The sequence below is a fragment of the Triticum urartu genome, chromosome 5A (assembly GCF_056163025.1).
Source record: "Triticum urartu cultivar PI428250 chromosome 5A, HENAU_Tu73, whole genome shotgun sequence".
NCBI lineage: Eukaryota > Viridiplantae > Streptophyta > Magnoliopsida > Poales > Poaceae > Triticum > Triticum urartu.
The window spans coordinates 341,224,665-341,248,288 of NC_141877.1; positions in this window are offsets into that span (position 1 = coordinate 341,224,665).

The window sequence follows — 23,624 nt, forward strand, 5'->3', positions numbered from 1 at the left end:
TTAACCTTCGCAAGGACCGGGCGTAGCCACACTCGGTTCAACTAAATTTGGAGAGACAGTCGCCCGCAATCCATCTATGTGCAAAGCACGTCGAGGGAACTGGTCTCGCGTAAGCGTACGCGTAAGGTTGGTCTGGGTCGTCTCGTCCAACAATACCGCCGAACCAAAGTATGACATGCTGGTAGGTAGTATGACTTGTATCGTCCACAACTCACTTGTGTTCTACTCGTGCAAATAACATCAAACCATAAAACCTAGGCTCTGATACCACCGTTGGGGAACATAGTAATTTCAAAAAATTTCCTACGCACACGCAAGATCATGGTGATGCATAGCAACGAGGGGAGAGTATGATCTACGTACCCTTGTAGATCGCAACGGAAGCGTTGACACAATGTAGAGGAAGTAGTCGTACGTCTTCTTCCCGATCTGACCGATCCAAGCACCGTTACTCCGGCACCTCCGAGTTCTTAGCACACGTACAACTCGATGACGATCCCCGGGCTCCGATCCAGCAAAGCGTCGGGGAAGAGTTCCGTCAGCACGACGGCGTGGTGACGATCTTGATGTTCTACCGACGCAGGGCTTCGCCTAAGCACTACAACGATATGATCGAGGTGGAATATGGTGGCAGGGGGCACCACACACGGCTAAGGAGCGATCTCAATGATCAAATTGTGTGTCTTGAGGTGCCCCCTGCCTCCGTATATAAAGGAGCCAAGGGGGAGGGGTGCGGCCAGCTCTATGGAGGCGCAGGAGGAGTCCTACTCCTACCGGGAGTAGGACTCCCCCCCAATCCTATTCCAAATAGGACTCCCAAGGGGGAAAGAGAGAGAGAGGTGGCCGGCCACCTCTCCTAGTCCTAATAGGACTAGGGGAGGGGGGAGGCGCGCAGCCCAATATGGGCAGCCCCTTTCACCTTTCCACTAAAGCCCAATAAGGCCCATATGACTCCCGGGGGGTTCTGGTAACCTCCCGGTAATCCGGTAAAATCCTGATTTCACCCGGAACACTTCCGATGTCCAAACATAGGCTTCCAATATATCAATCTTTATGTCTCGATCATTTCGAGACTCCTCGTCATGTCCGTGATCACATCCGGGACTCCGAACAACCTTCGGTACATCAAAACTCATAAACTCATAATATAACTGTCATCGAAACGTTAAGCGTGCGGACCCTACGGTTCGAGAACAATGTAGACATGACCGAGACACGTCTCCGGTCAATAACCAATAGCGGGACCTGGATGCCCATATTGGCTCCTACATATTCTACGAAGATCTTTATCGGTCAGACCGCATAACAACATACGTTGTTCCCTTTGTCATCGGTAGTTTACTTGCCCGAGGTTCGATCATCGGTATCCAATACCTAGTTCAATCTCGTTACCGGCAAGTCTCTTTACTCGTTCTGTAATACATCATCTTGCAACTAACTCATTAGTTGCAATGCTTGCAAGGCTTATGTGATGTGCATTACCGAGAGGGCCCAGAGATACCTCTCCGACAATCGGAGTGACAAATCCTAATCTCGAAATACGCCAACCCAACATCTACCTTTGGAGACACCTATAATGCTCCTTTATAATCACCCAGTTACGTTGTGATGTTTGGGAGCACCCAAAGTGTTCCTCCGGCAAACGGGAGTTGCATAATCTCATAGTCATAGGAACATGTATAAGTCATGAAGGAAGCAATAGCAACATACTAAACGATCGGGTGCTAAGCTAATGGAATGGGTCATGTCAATCAGATCATTCAACTAATGATGTGACCTCGTTAATCAAATAACAACTCTTCGTTCATGGTTAGGAAACATAACCATCTTTGATTAACGAGCTAGTCAAGTAGAGGCATACTAGTGACACTCTGTTTGTCTATGTATTCACACATGTATTATGTTTCCGATTAATACAATTCTAGCATGAATAATAAACATTTATCATGAAATAAGGAAATAAATAATAACTTTATTATTGCCTCTAGGGCATATTTCCTTCACTAGAATCTATTGGGCCCGACTTGGAGCAAGTTGTCAGTTTCCTGAGATGCTTTCCGTGCCTGGAGAAGCTATATATCGAGGTGATGTTCCTTTCCTGTTAAATGTTAACCATAAGTGAGTTCAATTTATGACACCTTTTTCCAAGTTTACAATGACAATGTACTATGATTTCTGAAGGTTCTTTTGGAGGATTTCAGTACATACATGCCCCCCCCATATTGGTTGCTTGATCCATATGGTTACAACAATAAGCATTTCTCCTTTGGATTCATCTGTACTAGTTTTCTTAGGGAAATTTTCATCCACTCCAACCTGTTGTGAAGAAGGCTACATTTTTCTAGAATGTAATCAATGCCCATGTTAATCATGTCAGATCGAAGATGGCATGTTAGTGCATTTTACAAATCCTGCAAACCAAATATCTAGACCTGTAGTAATGTTCAAAATTGCATGTAGGCACTAGCACGTTTTCTTTTATTTTGCAGATAAGATTAGGCCTAGTGGTGGATAATGTGATACAATATAACAATCACGTCGAATGCCTAGATCTGCATCTCTCATAAATTACTTTGAACTCCTTCCGAGGGACCTTACCGGAGATTATATTCGCCAGGTTCTTTGTTCTCAGAGCAAGGGTGCTGAAGGAAATGAGGTTTGCCCTACATTTATTTCACAAAAATGAATAGTCCGTTGATCAGCGCCTGCGGCAGAACGGAGTAGGCTCCAAAAATGCTGAATTTCATTTTGGAACTTCAGATGATAGAGTAATCGGAAGTCATCGGGTCAACCCCATACATGATTTCTCAGTGGCTGACCCCTCTGCAAAAATTGTGAGGTTTCAAAGCCAGACTTAGAAGCGGTGATATTAGTTTGAACCTCTCTGATATCCATGTTCAGCGCATCAGCGTGAGCGTTTGCAGCTGATGAGCTGAATTTCATTTCTAATATCAGTTTGAACCTTGTAATCTTCGAATTTGAGCCATATAACTCTGGAATTTGAACCTTGTAACATTTCGAGCTTTTGTGGTACAATCGTTGAAATGGAATTGTATGAGACTCGTATATTGCTAGCACTATTTTGACCTCAATATGCAATGGTCTTAGATTTTATTAACCATTCTCGAATCAGTTTATCTTATCGATCTCACAGCACATGATCTGTATAGCTAACTCGACTGCGATCTTCGACATTATTTCACACAGTTGGTTTCTTCCACCGTATGCACTGTAGAGCATAGAATTAATTATCGCACTCGAGTTTCCATCATCACCCTTCTGTGTAACTTTGACCTCATCACCCAAGGGTAAACTTATGACCGAAGTCATTCCACACACTTCATTTTTACGAAGCTTTTTGTTAATAAACGCCCATGATTTGTCCCTCTTCTAGCCGACATGTGGCCAAACTAGCCGGGCGGGAAGCTTGTGTGGTAAACAGTGCGGTAGCACGGGAACAGGCTCTTCGAGCGCACTCCTAGGGTGCGGTGTTTTCAAGTGTGCACTGGATTCTGGAATCCTCCGCTATGAATGCCGTGACAAGACATGACGATTACAGGCATGCCGGCCCCCATTTATTACAGTGGCCATTTAACCTACCCTCGTGTCTCTTCAACCTTTCGATCGGGCCCCACCATTGCAAGAAGCACACCCGCCATAAGAAATTCTTAGAGGGTATCCTGCGCGACTCCAATGGCGCTCCGAGCGGCTGCCGACGACGAGCAGCAGTTCACCATGCGTGCCATGGTGGACATCCACAGAAGGTTCATGGACCTCTCGGTGGTGTACACCAATGACCCGGTCTGGGCGGAGCACTCCATCCACATCATGGAGCTGTTGCTTGCCGAGGAGAAGTACAAGGTGGTCGGGTTCGACCTCGAGTACACCCACGCTCGTGCCGGGTCTCGTCCCAAGGTCACCGTCACCCAGATGTGCGTGCACCACCACGTCCTCATCTACCACTACTGCCTGACCACAAGGCCTTGCGAGCGTTTCGCCAGGTTTGTCAATAGCCCCCACTACATGTTCACCATGGTGGACATCACCAACGATGTAAAGGCGCTCGAGAATTTGGGCATCGCTTGCCAGAATCTTGTCGACATACAGGGCCAATACAAGATCAGGGGCAACAAGGAGCATGAGAAGGACTCACTGGTTCACCTCACCGAGGCCATCATCGACCCCTACTACAGAGACATGAAGGATTCGTGCAACAAGGACAAGCGTGCCTGACACTCGGCCTAGATGGAGAAACTCAACAAAGCTCATGTCGTGTACGCGGCCAAGGAGGCGTACACGAGCTATGACATGTACCGGCGGATCATTGACATGAGTAAGTCCCTCCTTCCCCAAAATGGCCAGGGATCCAGCCGGAAGCAAAGCAATGTCAAGCGTCGTCGCAACAATAAGTAGATGATTAGATCATTGTTTCTCCTACTTTATTATGCATGTAATTGCTTACTTTGGTGTGTGCAAATGTTATGTGTGTAGTCACTTGTGTAATTGTATGCTTAATTTGGTTATGCAATGCTATCTTTTTAAGTATATATGTTGATGCTCTATAGACAGAGCGTAGATGGCGTGCGGACAAAGAAAATCACATCACACACGGACTAAACAATGGAACCCGTCGGTGATGTTTTCATCAATCACTCACAATTGTATACCAGCAATCGTTTGCTCACCATCTTGTTAGCAACAATTGTATATGTTCTTATTGGTCTTCAGACACATTTCTGATTACAGACCTGTTTGCTGCGTATCACACACATCTTGTTAAGTTGAGCCGTTTCTGTTCTCATGTCTCAAAGCAAACAGTTCATCTGAGTGAACCGCATGCCGTATATCACACACACCTTTGATCTGGCTGACCGTTTCTTTTGTGTTGCCTAATCACAAATAGTTCATCCGAGTGAACCGTATGATGTGTATCGCACATGCCTCCATCTGGCTGCCCGTTTCTTTTGTTCCTCCTCATCGCAAATAGTTCATTGAACTGAACTGTATGCCCTTCATCGCACACGCAACTAAAACCTGAACCGTGTTTGATGCATCCATCATCGCAAACGTTTCACACATTTCTGACGGTTTTCATACAGCACCATTTGCGATTATGGCATCACACACATTTTCTTGAAGGGTCTATGATCGTAGTGTCGCGTTAGCAGCATCCTGCAGTAGTGAAACAAAGTGCTAGACGCATGCTCCTAGGGGGTTAGATTGGTAGGAAAAGACCATCGCTCATCCCCGACCGCCACTCATAAGGAAGACAATCAATAAATACCTCGTGCTCCAACTTCATTACATAACGGTTCACCATACGTGCATGCTACGGGAATCAAAAACTTTGACACAAGTATTTCTCCAATTCACAATTACTCACTAGCATGACTCTAATATCACCATCTTCATATCTCAAAACAATCATAAGGAATCAAACTTCTCCTAGTATTCAATGCACTTTATATGAAAGTTTTTATTATATCCCTCTTGGATGTCTATCATATTAGGACTAAATTCATAACCAAAGCAAATTACCATGCTGTTTATAAAGACACTCAAAATAATATAAGTGAAGCATGAGAGTTCAACAATTTCTATAAAATAAAACTACCGCCGTGCTCTAAAAAGATATAAGTGAAGCACTAGAGCAAAATTGCCTAGCTCAAAAGCTATAAGTGAAGCACATAGAGTATTCTAATAAATCACGATTCATGCATGTGCCTCTCCAAAGGTGTGTATAGAAAGGATGATTGTGGCAAACTAAAAAACAAAGACTCATAACATATAAGACGCTCCAAGCACAACACATATCATGTGGTGAATAAAAATATAGTCTCAAGTAAAGTTACCAATAGACGAAGACGAAAGAAGGGATGCCTTCCGGGGCATCCCCAAGCTTAGGCTCTTGCCACTCCTTATTCCATAGTCCATCAAATCCTTACCCAAAACTTGAAAACTTCACAACACAAAACTCAACAGAAATCTTATGAGATCCGTTAGTATAAGAAAATAAATCACCACTTATGGTACTTTTCTGAACTCATTATTTATTTAAATTGGTGTAATATCTACTGTATTCCAACTTCTCCATTGTTCATACCCCCCTATACTACCCATTGATTCATCAAAATAAGCAAACAACACAAAGAAAACAGAATCTGTCAAAAACAGAACAATTTGTAGTAATATGTAACTCTCAAATACTTATGTACCTAGAAAAATTATGACAAATTAGGAAGGCAGAGGCAATTTGTATCTTAATCTTCTGCAAAAAGAATCAGTATTTTATCATGCTTTTGTTAAAAATGAGAATTGTTTTCCTGAGCACAAAATTTTCTATTTTTCAACGAGATCAAATCAACTTTCACCATAAGCCATCCCAAAGGTCTTACTTGGCACAAACACTAATTAAAACACAAAAACACATCTAACCAGAGGCTATATGAATTATTTATTGAAAAACAGGAAGGAAATAAATTGGGTTGTTTCCCAACAAGCGCTTTTCTTTAAATCCTTTTAGCTAGGCATTGATAATTGTAATGATGCTCACATTAAAGATAGCAATTGAAACACAAAGAGAGCATCATAAAACATGTAACAAACAAGTTTAAGTCTAACATGCTTCCTATGCACAGGGATTTTTTTATAAGCAAACAAATTATTATAGCAAGCAGAAACTACCATATGCAAGGAAGAAGAAGGAAACAATAGCAATCTCAACATAACGAGAGGTAATTTAGTAACATGGAAATTTCTACAACCATATTTTCCTCTCTCATAATAATTACATGCAGTATCATAATCAAACTCAACAATATAACTATCACATAAAATATTCTCAACATGATCCACATGCATGCATAGTTCACACTCTTCCAAAATAGTGGGATTATCATCAAATAAAGTCAGGACCTCTCCAAACCCACTTTCATCAAAAATTTCATAAGATTAAACATTCTCCAAATATGTGGGACCTAAAGTTGACACTGTTCCAAACCCACTTTCAATATTATTGCAAACAATAATATCAATCTCATATTCATCATGGGGCTTAAATAAAATTTTAAGATCATAAGAAGAATCACCCCAATCATGATCGTTGCAACAAGCAGTGGACATAGCAAAACTAGCCTCCCCAAGCTTACGGTTTTGAATATTATTAGCACAATTGACATTAATAGAATTTATAATAACATCATTGCAATCATGCTTTTTATCCAAGGAACTATCAAGTATGGGTGGAATAGCAACAATCTCATGTTGAACATAAGGAACTATAGCAAATTCATCTCCATAAATATTGGCATCATGGCCACAAGAATAGCAAGCATCATGTTCATCAAGGGATATTTCAATCAAATCAACGGAATCATAACTATTATTTTCTTCCAAAGCAACGGTCATTCTCTCAATAAATTCTTTGACATAGGCATTGTGAGCATAGTTTTAATAGGAATATTTAAGTATGTCAACATTTTTCAGATTTGTAGAGAGTAATAACACACTTTTCAATCAAAGAAGCAACTTCATAAGCACTCTTAAAAGCAACAGATTCTTTAGTTTGTTTGATATCATAGTAACTGTAAACACCCTTTTCATAAGAAGATAAGATTTCATTATCATTAAACTCACATAGGTAGGGAATGTGTTTTTTAGGGTTCTTAGAGCAACAAGTAAAATCACAAAGTTCACAAAGATTCCAAGCATAGCATATCAAACAATTTATTTGATTCCATAGGAGTCTCCCTTTTTTAGACAAACGGTGACGCACAAAACGAGCATGCTCATATAAAGATTTCCCCTCAACTAAACTAGTTGGGGTTTTAGCACGAGCACATATGGATCAAAGATGATCCAAGTAGAACAATTTAAGTGGATCCATAAACTTTGTTCCTAATTTTCAATAAACACATAAGCAAACGAGCAAACAAACCAAGTAAGACATAAGGGCAAACAAAAAGAAGGACGAAAGAGAAGGCAAATCTTTTCGAAAATCGTTTTAGAAGTGGGGGAGAGGAAAACGAGAGGCAAATGGCGAATAATGTAATGCAAGAGATGAGAGTTTATGATGGGTACCTGGTAGGCTTGACTTGGCGTAGATCTCCCCGGCAACGGCGCCAGAAATTTTTGCTGCTACTTCTTGAGCTTGCGTTGGTTTTTCCCTTGAAGAGGAAAGGGTGATGCAGCAAAGTAGAGATAAGTATTTCCCTCAGTTTGAGAATCAAGGTATCAATCCAGTAGGAGAAGAATGCACAAATCACCTAATACCTGCACAAACAATCAAATACTTGCACCCAACGTGATAAAGGGGTAGTCAATCCCTTCACGGTCACTTGCAAAGGTGAGATCTGATAGAGATAGATAAATAAAACTGAACAAAAGATAAAATATTTTTGGGTTTTTTTGTTGTATAGATCTGAAAGTAAAGATTGCAAAATAGTATATCGAAAACTAATATGATGGAAAATAGACCCGGGGGCCATAGGTTTCACTAGAGGCTTCTCTCTTGAAGGCAAATAATACGGCGGGTGAACACATTACTATTGAACAATTGATAAAAATCGCAAAGTTATGAAGATATCCAAGGCAATGATTATGTAATATGGGCATCACGTCCGTGTCAAGTAGACCGACTTCTGCCTGCATCTATTACTATTACTCCACCAATCGACCGACTCTTGCCTCCATCTAGAGTATTAAGTTCATGAAGAACAGAGTAACGCATTAAGTAAGATGACATCATGTAGAGGAATAAACTCAAGCAATATGATGTAAACCCCATCTTTTTATCCTCGATGGCAACAATACAATATGTGCCTCGCTACCCCTACTTTTTCACTAGGTGAGGACACCGCAAGATTGAACCCAAAGCTAAGCACTTCTCCCATTGCAAGAAAAACCAATCTAGTTGGCCAAACTAAACCGATAGTGTAGCGACCAGACCTCAAACAGTCTGATCTCTGTGCTTCGGTGTCATCCCTAGATCAGTAATGCTGACACCACACAGTACTCGGAGGATTTATAGCAGAGTAGCAATCACACACTTATTACATCGAGGGTCTCAAAAGAGAACTTAATACAATAAATATGGCTTAAGGCCATCTAATAACGATAACAGCGGAAGGCTTGGAAGATAAGTGAGTCCATCAACTCCAACAGCATCACTGAGTATAGAACCATGACCTAAAACTCCTTAATCGTCGTCTGAAAAGTCTGCAACATTAACGTTGCAGCCCGAAAACGGGTCAGCACATGGAATATGCTGGCAAAGTAACACATAGAGAGTAATGGAATGAAACAGCTATACTATATGCATATTTGGCTGGTGGAAAGCTCTATGGTTACAGTTTTGCGTAAAGCCAATTTTTCCCTACTTCAAAGGAATAAATTTATTTAACTATCATGGTAGTTGTTAAACATTGAGAATGGTTGACAGCATTCTCAATCCCAATTAAGCATCAACATTAAACATAACCCAATAAAATTAATTTAGAGTAACATGTTGAGATTCACATGATAATCCAGGTACTAGATACTCAAGATGTCCATAACCGGGGACACGGCTAATCATGATTAGTTTATTACACTCTGCAGAGGTTTGCGCACTTTTCCCCACAAGACTCGATCGCCTCTGTTTGGTTTCTCGCACTACATGGTGTTTGAGAAGACGGATGACCGAGACATAGTCTTTCAGAAGCGCTAGCACCTTACGATCGGGTAGACCGTACCACCTACATCCCCTACATCTGCTAGTCTACAACTGTAAGAGTTCGCACAACTTAGTCAACTATGCTAGAGCCCATAATAGCTTGTGGCTGCACACGGAAGTTTCTAGTATGAATAGTCTCATGATCCCTTTGAGCCTGGGTGGCGGTCCAAAAGAAAACAGGCAAGTCCTGGAATACCCAGGTGCCTCAATCCACCCAGATGTGTGTTTAAGTTGCCACCTTAGATAAACCATTAATTAACCAAACTCACATCTGTCATGGATATCACTCACCCAATCCACGTCTACTAGCATAGCATGGCATAATAAGCAAATGTAGAAGTAACTCCCAAAGGTTTGATAATAAACAGGTAATAGGTACTACCTTAACTACTTCCCATCCCACAATTTAATTAGATCCTAATCATGCAATGTGTGAGGATTTGATCTAATGCAATAAAACTGGGTAGTAGAAAAGGTATGATCAAAGTGTTACTTGCCTTGCTGATGATCCGGGAAACCTAGCGAGGTTACTAACATGGGTGACCTAAGGGCTTGGGTTGGTAGGTTATACTTATCCACAAATCCCCTTGAGATGTATGAATGCGATGCACCAGTATCAAAAAGAACGAGTGCAGTAAATGACTTAACCAAAAACTTACCTATTACTGCATCAGGCTGAGCTTCAACCTCCTCCACGCTAACGTGGTTCACCTGTCCCCTGTTGAAAGGGTTCGGCTTCTTCCCAGAACTTCCATTGCCATTTTGGCCTTCACGACATTCATTGGCATAATGTCCGGTCTTCGAACACTTAAAGCAAGTGACTTGGCTCAGGTCCTTCTTGGCTGGGGTTGATGGGTTGGTGCGATTCTGGCCGTTGCTTCCTCCATTCCCATTACCATTCCTGGTGCCATTGTGATTGTGCGAGCTACCTCCTCCATGAGTATGCTGAAAATGTCCTCCCGGTCTAGGGGTAAAACGTGGCTTTTTCTGAGCTCCTGAATTGTACTTCCCTTGTCCATACTTCCTCTTGCAATTCTCAATTTGCTGCTGCTTCCCTTCAATCATAAGAGCACGATCTACCAACTCCTGGTAGTTGTTGAAGGTGGCTACCATCAACTGCATGCTCAACTCATCATTCAGTCCTTCCAGAAACTTCTCCTGCTTAGCTGCATCCGTAGCAACGTCATCTGGGGCATAACGTGCTAACTTACTAAAGTCCTCCACATACTGGCCAACTGTCCGTCCTCCTTGGCGCAAGTTGCGAAACTCACGCTTCTTCATGGCCATAGCTCCTGCTGAAACATGTGCAGTATGAAAAGCCTGCTGAAACTGATCCCATGTGACAGTGTCGACAGGGAAAGTGGCTGTGAAATTCTCCCACCATGATGCTGCGGGTCCTTCAAGCTGATGTGCGGCAAACTTCACCTTCTCCGCATCTGTGCATCCGGCTGTGATTAACTCTCTAGCTGTCTTGCGGAGCCAATCATCTGCTACTATCGGCTCGGTGCTACTGGAAAACACCGGCGGATTCAGCCTAAGAAAACGGGCTAAGTGATCAACAGGTGGTGGTGGTGGTGGGTTGTTGTTGTTGTTCCCTTGATTCTGATTCTGGACTAGCAACTGCATCAATGTGTTCTGCTGCTGGATCAACTGGGTGAGCTCCGGTGGAAAGGCAAATCCGGGGTCACGTCTCGGAGGCATCTGAGGGTTTAGAAAAGATGAGATGTAAGAATAGAGGGGGTCTAAAGAGAAAACACTACCCATATGCACATGAGGCAAAAGCAAACAATTCACTTCATTCAATCAAACAAGGGCATACAATCGATCTATCTATCACAAAAGTGCTCTGACTACTATATTTACATGGTAGACTACTACTACTGATGAGGTGGTCTACTAGAAATATTCTTCGGTTGCAGACTCCATGATATCTGCTCCAGCTTCATCAACATAGTCATCATCGCTACTATCTGGATCCGAGTCGGTGCCGTCGATGATGATATAGTCTTCCGGGCTAATCTCCTTGGGTTCTTCGTCTTCCTCTACTGGCGTAGGGCCTCCCATAAATATTCCAATCTTCTTGATTAGGTCGTCATTCTTCTCCACCAATATTTCAATTTTTTCTTCATAACCTTCACGTGTAGCCTTGAGTTCTTCCTCCAGTTCCTTGATTCTAGTCTTAGCCTTCTTCAGATCTATCATGTCGGCGCACATCTGGTTCTCCTGTCGTCGAATGTGCTGGTTTAGCTCTTGGATAAAAGCTGCGATTGATCTATCCTTCCTGGTGCTGATCATCTCCCAGTGCTCATCTCGGCGCCCACAAATCTGGTAGATAGTATCCTTGAGATCCTTGCGGTAGACTTCTCCAATGCGTCCCATGGCGATGTGAGCTGCCATGCTCTTTCCTAGATTCCAAGTTGGTGCATCAAAAGAAAACTCTATGGGCTCAGTGACTGGCATGAACGACCTTCCTGGAACTTGAACTTGAATCATCCAGCGCTCTTCTTCAGGTAAAGTGGCATTGTAGGTTCTGGTGAAGCTTGGTACTCCTATATTCAGGTATCTAGTGACTTCCTTCAAGTGACGTCCAAAGGGTGTATCTTCATCCGGTTGCGTGAACTTGTTCCTTGCATCCGCCATCCTAAAGAGTAGAAAAGATGAGAAGTTAGAAGAGAAGAGAGTGAATAGTGATCTAGGTCTTTTAGCTTAGGGGTCGTGTCCTACAATCAGCGTGTGCTCTGATACCATCTCTGTAGCGACCAGCCCTCAAACAGTCTGATCTCTGTGCTCCGGTGTCATCCCTGGATCAGTAATGCTGACACCACACAGTACTCGGAGGATTTATAGCAGAGTAGCAATCACACACTTATTACATCGAGGGTCTCAAAAGAGAACTTAATACAATAAATATGGCTTAAGGCCATCTAATAACGATAACAGCGGAAGGCTTGGAAGATAAGTGAGTCCATCAACTCCAACAGCATCACTGAGTATAGAACCACGACCTAAAACTCCTTAATCGTCGTCTGAAAAGTCTGCAACATTAACGTTGCAGCCCGAAAACGGGTCAGCACATGGAATATGTTGGCAAAGTAACACATAGAGAGTAATGGAATGAAACAGCTATACTATATGCATATTTGGCTGGTGGAAAGCTCTATCGTTACAGTTTTACGTAAAGCCAATTTTTCCCTACTTCAAAGGAATAAATTTATTTAACTATCATGGTAGTTGTTAAACATTGAGAATGGTTGACAACATTCTCAATCCCAATTAAGCATCAACATTAAACATAACCCAATAAAATTAATTTAGAGTAACATGTTGAGATTCACATGATAATCTAGGTACTAGATACTCAAGATGTCCATAACCGGGGACACGGCTAATCATGATTAGTTTATTACACTCTGCAGAGGTTTGCGCACTTTTCCCCACAAGACTCGATCACCTCTGTTTGGTTTCTCGCACTACATGGTGTTTGAGAAGACGGATGACCGAGACATAGTCTTTCAGAAGCGCTAGCACCTTACGATCAGGTAGACCGTACCACCTACATCCCCTACATCTGCTAATCTACCACTGTAAGAGTTCGCACAACTTAGTCAACTATGCTAGAGCCCATAATAGCTTGTGGCTGCACACGGAAGTTTCTAGTATGAATAGTCTCAAGATCCCTTTGAGCCTGGGTGGCGGTCCAAAAGAAAACAGGCAAATCCTGGAATACCCAGATTCCTCAATCCACCCAGATGTGTGTTTAAGTTGCCACCTTAGATAAACCATTAATTAACCAAACTCACATCTGTCATGGATATCACTCACCCAATCCACGTCTACTAGCATAGCATGGCATAATAAGCAAACGTAGAAGTAACTCCCAAAGGTTTGATAATAAACAGGTAATAGGTACTACCTCAACTACTTCCCATCCCACAATTTAATTAGATCCTAATCATGCAATGTGTGAGGATTTGATCTAATGCAATAAAACTGGGTAGTAGAAAAGGTATGATCAAAGTGTTACTTGCCTTGCTGATGATCCGGGAAACCTAGCGAGGTTACTAACATGGGTGACCTAAGGGCTTGGGTTGGTAGGTTATACTTATCCACAAATCCCCTTGAGATGTATGAATGCGATGCACCAGTATCAAAAAGAACGAGTGCAGTAAATGACTTAACCAAAAACTTACCTATTACTGCATCGGGCTGAGCTTCAACCTCCTCCACGCTAACGTGGTTCACCTGTCCCCTGTTGAAAGGGTTCGGCTTCTTCCCAGAACTTCCATTGCCATTTTGGCCTTCAGGACATTCATTGGCATAATGTCCGGTCTTCTGACACTTAAAGCAAGTGACTTGGCTCAGGTCCTTCTTGGCTGGGGTTGATGGGTTGGTGAAATTCTGGCCGTTGCTTCCTCCATTCCCATTACCATTCCTGGTGCCATTGTGATTGTGTGAGCTACCTCCTCCATGAGTATGCTGAAAATGTCCTCCCGGTCTAGGGGTAAAACGTGGCTTCTACTGAGCTCCTGAATTGTACTTCCCTTGTCCATACTTCCTCTTGCGATTCTCAATTTGCTGCTGCTTCCCTTCAATCATAAGAGCACGATCTACCAACTCCTGGTAGTTGTTGAAGGTGGCTACCATCAACTGCATGCTCAACTCATCATTCAGTCCTTCCAGAAACTTTTCCTGCTTAGCTGCATCCGTAGCGACGTCATCTGGGGCATAACGTGCGAACTTACTAAAGTCCTCCACATACTGGCCAACTGTCCGTCCTCCTTGGCGCAAGTTGCGAAACTCACACTTCTTCATGGCCATAGCTCCTGCTGAAACATGTGCAGTATGAAAAGCCTGCTGAAACTGATCCCATGTGACAGTGTCGACAGGGAAAGTGGCTGTGAAATTCTCCCACCATGATGCTGCGGGTCCTTCAAGCTGATGTGCGGCAAACTTCACCTTCTCCGCATCTGTGCATCCTACTGTGGTCAACTCTCTAGCTGTCTTGCGGAGCCAATCATCTGCTACTATCGGCTCGGTGCTACTGGAAAACACCAGCGGATTCAGCCTAAGAAAACGGGCTAAGTGATCAACATGTGGTGGTGTTGGTGGGTTGTTGTTGTTCCCTTGATTCTGATTCTGGACTAGCAACTGCATCAGTGTGTTCTGCTGCTAGATCAACTGGGTGAGCTCCGGTGGAAAGGCAAATCCGGGGTCACATCTCGGAGGCATCTGAGGGTTTAGAAAAGATGAGATGTAAGAATAGAGGGGGTCTAAAGAGAAAACACTACCCATATGCACATGAGGCAAAATCAAAAAATTCACTTCATTCAATCAAACAAGGGCATACAATCGATCTATCTATCACAAAAGTGCTCGGACTACTATATTTACATGGTAGACTACTACTACTGATGAGGTGGTCTACTAGAAATATTCTTCGGTTGCAGACTCCATGATATCTGCTCCAGCTTCATCAACATAGTCATCATCGCTACTATCTGGATCCGAGTCGGTGCCGTCGATGATGATATAGTCTTCCGGGCTAATCTCCTTGGGTTCTTCGTCTTCCTCTACTGGCGTAGGGCCTCCCATAAATATTCCAATCTTCTTGATTAGGTCGTCATTCTTCTCCACCAATATTTCAATTTCTTCTTCATAACCTTCACGTGTAGCCTTGAGTTCTTCCTCCAGTTCCTTGATTCTAGTCTTAGCCTTCTTCAGATCTATCATGTCGGCGCACATCTGGTTCTCCTGTCGTCGAATGTGTTGGTTTAGCTCCTGGATAAAAGCTGTGATTGATCTATCCTTCCTGGTGCTGATCATCTCCCAGTGCTCATCTTGGCGCCCACAAATCTGGTAGATAGTATCCTTGAGATCCTTGCGGTAGACTTCTCCAATGCGTCCCATGGCGATGTGAGCTGCCATGCTCTTTCCTAGATTCCAAGTTGGTGCATCAAAAGAAAACTCTATGGGCTCAGTGACTGGCATGAACGTCCTTCCTGGAACTTGAACTTGAATCATCCAGCGCTCTTCTTCAGGTAAAGTGGCGTTGTAGGTTCTGGTGAAGCTTGGTACTCCTATATTCAGGTATCTAGTGACTTCCTTCAAGTGACGTCCAAAGGGTGTATCTTCATCCGGTTGCATGAACTTGTTCCTTGCATCCGCCATCCTAAAGAGTAGAAAAGACGAGAAGTCAGAAGAGAAGAGAGTGAATAGTGATCTAGGTCTTTTAGCTTAGGGGTCGTGTCCTACAGTCAGCGTGTGCTCTGATACCATCTCTGTAGCGACCAGACCTCAAACAGTCTGATCTCTGTGCTCCGGTGTCATCCATGGATCAGTAATGCTGACACCACACAATACTCGGAGGATTTATAGCAAAGTAGCAATCACACACTTATTACATCGAGGGTCTCAAAAGAGAACTTAATACAATAAATATGGCTTAAGGCCATCTAATAACGATAACAGCGGAAGGCTTGGAAGATAAGTGAGTCCATCAACTCCAACGGCATCACTGAGTATAGAACCACGAACTAAAACTCCTTAATCGTCATCTGAAAAGTCTGCAACATTAACGTTGCAGCCCGAAAACGGGTCAGCACATGGAATATGCTGGCAAAGTAACACATAGAGAGTAATGGAATGAAACAACTATACTATATGCATATTTGGCTGGTGGAAAGCTCTACGGTTACAGTTTTGCGTAAAGCCAATTTTTCCCTACTTCAAAGGAATAAATTTATTTAACTATCATGGTAGTTGTTAAACATTGAGAATGGTTGACAGCATTCTCAATCCCAATTAAGCATCAACATTAAACATAACCCAATAAAATTAATTTAGAGTAACATGTTGAGATTCACATGATAATCCAGTTACTAGATACTCAAGATGTCCATAACCGGGGACATGGCTAATCATGATTAGTTTATTACACTCTGCAGAGGTTTGCGCACTTTTCCCCACAAGACTCGATCGCCTCTGTTTGGTTTCTCGCACTACATGGTGTTTGAGAAGACGGATGACCGAGACATAGTCTTTCAGAAGCGCTAGCACCTTACGATCGGGTAGACCGTACCACCCACATCCCCTACATCTGCTAGTCTACCACTGTAAGAGTTCGCACAACTTAGTCACTATGCTAGAGCCCATAATAGCTTGTGGCTGCACACGGAAGTTTCTAGTATGAATAGTCTCATGATCCCTTTGAGCCTGGGTGGCTGTCCAAAAGAAAACAGGCAAGTCCTGGAATACCTAGGTGCCTCAATCCACCCAGATGTGTGTTTAAGTTGCCACCTTAGATAAATCATTAATTAACCAAACTCATATCTGTCATGGATATCACTCACCCAATCCACGTCTACTAGCATAGCATGGCATAATAAGCAAACATAGAAGTAACTCCCAAAGGTTTGATAATAAACAGGTAATAGATACTACCTCAACTACTTCCCATCCCACAATTTAATTAGATCCTAATCATGCAATGTGTGAGGATTTGATCTAATGCAATAAAACGGGTAGTATAAAAGGTATGATCAAAGTGTTACTTGCCTTGCTGATGATCCGGGAAACCTAGCGATTCGAAGTAACAAGCGGCGCACTCCGGGTATTCTATCGCAGACAAACAAACAAGCATACAATAAGTACTCATCTAATGCACAGGTAAAACTCAAATAAGAGATCTAACCAGAAGGTTCAACTTAAGAACTCTGGTTAGCAAAAAGAATCAAATCGAACAAAGCAACGAAAGTCAAACGGCGAAAGAAAACAACTTCGTTCTACTAATCTGGATCTAGGGCAAATTTTGCAGTAGCAAAATCTTGTTTAAGTTGGTTAAACGGATAGAGGATTTCGAGACGAAACTCCAGGCGCTTGAATCGCCTGATTCTGATAAACGAGCAAAAAGTTACACTGAAACGAAAATCGGATCAGGAATCGCGATTAGAAAATCGCGGATTTAATCTGAGAAAAAGAAAAACGACGAACGTTCGCTAGAACGAACGAACGGATGAACGCTTGCTATTTAAATAAACCGGAAAAACCTATCTATTTAAAAAAACCGAATCTAAAAAAAACGACGAAGAAACCAACGGAAAACCGATTGGTTTTCTAAAAGAAACCGGGCACGGATTTCGAGGCGGCGGCGAACCTCGGCGAGCGTGCGGGCGGGGCGGCGCGTGGGCGGCGGCGGGGCAGGCGGCGGCGGCGGGGTCGGGCGGCTGGGGCGGCTCGGGGCTAGGGTTCCCTCGGGGCTGGGCCGGCTTATAAAGCCACCTCGGGCCGGAGTCCTAGCCGGACAGGGCCCGTAGGTCGGTTCGTTTTTTTTGAAATATTACGCGCAGAAGAAAAATAAAAATAAATACTAAACGGACTCCAAAAATTCCGAAATAAATTTTCACGGGCTTCTAAAATCAAGTCGCAGAAGGTGAACATTTATTTGGGACCTAAATGCAATTTTGAAAAACGCACATTTTTCCTAAATTCAAATAAAATAACGAAAAACTCCGAAATAAAATCTTAGTTGATTTTATTATTAAATCCTCAATATTTCTTTATTTTGGGAAAGTCATTTTATTCCCTCTCTCATATTTTTGTAATAGAAATAATTGATGATAAAATAAATAAAATCAAATGATCCTATTCTCAAAATTTGAGAAAACTCAAATATGAAAATAACGAAATCCCCAACTCTCTCCGTGGGTCATTGAGTTGCGTAGAATTTCTAGGTTCAACCAAAATGCAAAATAAAATATGGTATGCAATGATGATCTAATGTATAACATTCCAAATTGAAAATTTGGGATGTTACAGATAGTTCGAAGAGAATTACAAAGATATCAAATCATGCATATAAGAATTTAGAGAAGATTCAAATAATATTCATAGATAATCTGATCATAAATCCACAATTCATCGGATCTCAACAAACACACTCCAAAAGAAGATTACATCGGATAGATCTCCAAGAACATCGTTGAGAACATGGTATTGAGAATCAAAGAGAGAGAAGAATCCATCTAGCTACTAGCTATGGACCCGTAGGTTTGAGGTAAACTACTCACGCTTCATCGGAAGGGCAATAGAGTTGATGTAGATGCCCTCCGTGATCGAATTCCCCCTCCGGCAGGATGCCGGAAAAGGCCCCAAGATGGGATCTCACGAGAACCGAAGGTTGCGGCAGTGGAAAAGTGTTTTCGTGGATGCTTCTGGTGGTTTGGGAATATATGTGAATATATAGGAGGCAGAGCTAGGTCAGGGGAGTCCCGAGGGGCCCACAAGGTAGGGGGCAACCCTACCCCCTGGGCGCGCCCTCCACCCTTGTGGTCGCATCGTGGCTCTTTTGACTTGATCTCCAAGTCTCCTGGGTGTCTTCTGGTCCAAGAAAAATCATCGCGAAGGTTTTATTCCATTTGGACTCCGTTTTGTATTTATTTTCCGCGAAGCTAAAACACAAGGAAAAAACCGAAACTGGCACTAGGCTCTAGGTTAATAGGTTAGTCCCAAAAATAATATGAAATAGCACATCAATGCATATAAAACATCCAAAACAGATAATATAATAGTATGGAACAATCAAAAATGATAGATACGTCGGAGATGTATCAGTTTGCGCCGACGACGGCACATCGCTCGGCGCGGATGTCGCCTTCCCTACAGGCGGCTCCGTCATCCCTTTCGGCGAGCTATGCGTGTACGTCTTGCTTGTCCCCGACGAGTACCCTAGGGAGGTGCTCGTCTTCTTCTACCCGCTGCTATTAGGTGACTGCGGCATCTCCGATGATGTCGCCGACCTCTTTGTTCACATGAAAGTGCTAACCACCAGCTCCAGAAACGGAACCAGCCACAGCAAGGATCCGGCTGCAGTGGCAGCATCCTGCACCAACCGGGCGAACCTACTATTGTCGGCAGTGCAGAACCTGCGTGCTTCTATCATGTCAGGTGCTAACTCGGCCGCTGTCGCGACCGAGCTCGAAGAAACATACAAGCTCCTGCTCAACGAGGCCACGCCGCTCGACGTCGCGCAGCGTCGGATGGAGTCCGTGCAACGTGAGTACGACATCGCCCATGGCTTCACTCCAGCTATCAACGGGCCAGCCGGCTCGGGGAGGTGCAATGCCTCGGCGGAGCCATCGGCTAGTTACTTGGCACAAACCGTCCCACCTATAGCACCCCCGTCAAGAACATGAGGGTTGCGCAGGAGGCCACAACCGAAGTGGAACACCTGGAGGACGAGGAGCTCCTGCAACAACAGCAGCAGCGCCTGACCGAGCTGGTCGCGTCCGATTTGGCGTCCCTCTCATCAGATGGACAACCGACAGCCGGCCGAGGCGCCCAGGCAAACGTTACAAGCGTCCTCCCCACATGACACGAGCCATGGCTGGCGCAACCATGACCCGCTGGCGGTCACCAGCAGGACGGACAAGCCGGCTGGCGAAGGCCGTTGGCAGTAACCTCCGCCTGCGCGGTAGGAGCGGATGGCCTCCATAGGGACGACTGCGATCCCTGCGATAACTGGCCGGCTGGGGCCTCGTGAGCCCAATGACGAGCACTGATAACCCACAAGTATAGGGGATCGTTTGTAGCCTTCTTCGATAAATAAGAGTGTCGAACCCAACGAGGAGCTAAAGGCAGAACAAATATTCCATCAAGTTCTATCAACCACCGATACAACTCTACACACACTTGACATTTGTTTTACCTAGAACAAGTATGAAACTATTTGGCAAGAATAAAACTACGAGCACTTTGCACGAATAAAACTATGAATAAATTGCAAAGTAATAAAAGTGGATAGCTTGTGTCAACAAGAAAGTCATTTGTCTCTAGGCAATCGATAACAAGTACCAGTAATCATTCTTGTAATTTTATATGAGGGAGAGGCATGAGCTAACATACTTTCTCCACTTAGATCATATGCACTTATGATTGGACCCCTAGCAAGCATCCGCAACTACTAAAGATCATTAAGGTCGTGAAACCCAACCATAGCATTAAGTATCAAGTCATCTTTACTCCCATACGCCATACCCCACTTACTCGGGTTTAAGCTTCTGTCACTCTCGCAACCCACCATAAGCGAACCATGGACATATTGCAACACCCTACAACAGGGACCCCTCATGTTTGCGCGAGACGGAGGGCACCATAGGACAGCACCATAAATAAAATATACAATCATACCAACCAAGATCATGATTAACCCATAGGACAAAACGGATCTACTCAAACATCATAGGATAACCATAGATCATTGGGAAACAATATATGGAGTTGAGCACCATGTTTAAGTAGATATTACAGTGGAGAGAAGAGGTGTTACACCGCTGCATAGAGGGGGAGAAAGTTGGCATTGACGGTTGATACGTCTCCAACGTATCTATAATTTTTGATTGTTCCATGCTATTATATTATCTGTTTTGGATGTTTTATATGCATTAATATGCTATTTTATATGATTTTTGGGACTAACCTATTAACCTAGAGCCCAGTGCCAGTTTCTGTTTTTTCCTTGTTTTTGAGTTTTGCAGAAAAGGAATATCAAAGGGAGTCCAATTGAGCTGAAAATTTACGGTGATTTTTTATGGACCAGAAGAAGCCCCCGAAGCAAAAGAGTTGGGCCAGATGAGCCACAAGGCGTCCACAAGGGTGGGGGGCACGTCCTACCCCCTGGGGGCGCCCCTATCTTGTGGGCTCCTCATGGACCCCCTGACTTGTTCCCGATGCCAAAAATTCCTATAAATATAGAAACCCCCCAGAAATAAACCTAGATCAGGAGCTCCGCCGCCACAAGCCTCTGTAGCTACGAAAAACCAATTGGGAGCCCGTTTTGACACCCTGCCGGAGGGGGAAACCATCACCGATGGCCATCTTCATCATCCCGGCGCTCTCCATGACGAGGAGGGAGCAATTCACCATCGGGACTGAGGGTATCTACCAGTAGCTATGTGTTTGATCTCTCTCTCTCTCTTGTGTTCTTGATATGGCATGATCTTGATGTACCGCGAGCTTTGTTATTATAGTTGGATTATATGGTGTTTCTCCCCCTCTACCTTCTTGTGATGAATTGAGTTTTACCTTTGAGGTTTCACTATTATTGGATTGAATACTATTATGGATTTGAGAATACTCGATGTATGTCTTGCGTGGGATACACGTGGTAACGATGGGGTATTCTATTGATTCACATGATGTATGTTTTGGCACTCAACTCGCGGATTACCGAGGTGACATTGGGGTAATATATGCATAGGGGTTGATGCACATTTTCGTTCTTGTTTCTCTGGTAGGAATCTTGGGGCACTCTTTGAGGTTCTTTGTGTTGGATTGAATATTATGAATCTGAAGTTTTTTATGCATATTGTATAATTGACCCACAGATAATTGTGGTGACATTGTAGTATCTAGGTGACATTAGGGTTGGTTGATGTGTGTCATATGGTGTTATTTTACTACGAACTCTAGGGTTGTTTGTGACACTTATAGGAATAGCTCAATGGATTGATCGGAAAGAATAACTTTGAGGTGGTTTCGTACCCTACAATCAATTTCATCTTATGTTCTTCGTGATAGGAACTTTGGAGTGACTTGTCTCGCACGTTGAGGGATTGCCATATGATTTAATTATGTTATCATTGTTGAGAGAACTTGCACTAGTGAAAGTATGAACCCTAGGCCTTGTTAGCATTGCAATACCGTTTTTTCTCACTTTTGCTACTTGCTACCTTGTTGTTTTTATGTTTTCAGATTACAAAACCTATATCTACTATCCATATTGCACTTGTATCACCATCTCTTCGCCTAACTACTGCACCTATACAATTTACCATTGTATTGGGTGTGTTGGGGACACAAGAGACTCTTTGTTATTTGGTTGCAGGGTTGTTTGAGAGAGACCATCTTCCTCGTATGCCTCCCACGGATTGATAAACCTTAGGTCATCCACTTGAGGGAAATTTGCTACTGTCCTACAAAACTCTGCACTTGGAGGCCCAACAACGTCTACCAGGATAAAGTTACATAGTAGACATCAATGGTAGCAAGATTGTTGATGTAGATCGCCATCATGATCCTTGCCCCTCCTTCTTCTTCTTCTTTGGCCTCCCCCCTAGATGGGAGGAGAGTTCCCCCTCTGGTCCATGGCCTCCAAGGCGGCGAAGGGGCAGGAGCCCCTCCGAGATTGGATTTGTCTCTCTGTTCCCTTCTGTTTCGCGTTCCCCCGATCTGGCCGAAAACCATTTCCTATATTCCGGGAGATCCATAACTCCGATTGCGCTGAAATTTTAACACGATTTTTTTGGATATAAGCTTTCTTCCACCCAAAGTATAGCTCCAACCGACATTCGAGGAGAGCATAAGACACCTGGGTGCGCCCTAGTGGGTTGTGGGCACCGTGGGCCCCTGTTTGCATTGATTCCTCCTCCCAAAAATCACATATATTCCAAAATAATTCTCTGTAAATTTTTATCGCATTTGGACTTCGTTTGATATGGATTTTCTGCGAAATAAAAAACATGCAAAAAAAACAGGAACTGGCACTAGGCACTGGATCAATAGGTTAGTCCAATTAATCATATAAAAAAGTTGCCAAAAGTATGTGAAAGTTGTATAATATTGGCATGAAACAATAAAAAATTAAAGATACGACGGAGATGTATCAGCATCCCCAAGCTTAATTCCTGCTCATCCTCGAGTACGTAAATGATAAAAAAGATAATTTTTGATGTGGAATGCTACCTAGCATAAACTTGATCATATATCTAATCCAAGTGTTAGAAGAAGAAGTCAATAAAATGTTTGGCACTAAATATTTGAATGATGAGCATGATTGCAATGTTGTTAGTATGAATTCCTTGAATATCCATGATGCTAATAATATACAAAGCCATAACCTTGGGGATGCTTTGTTTGA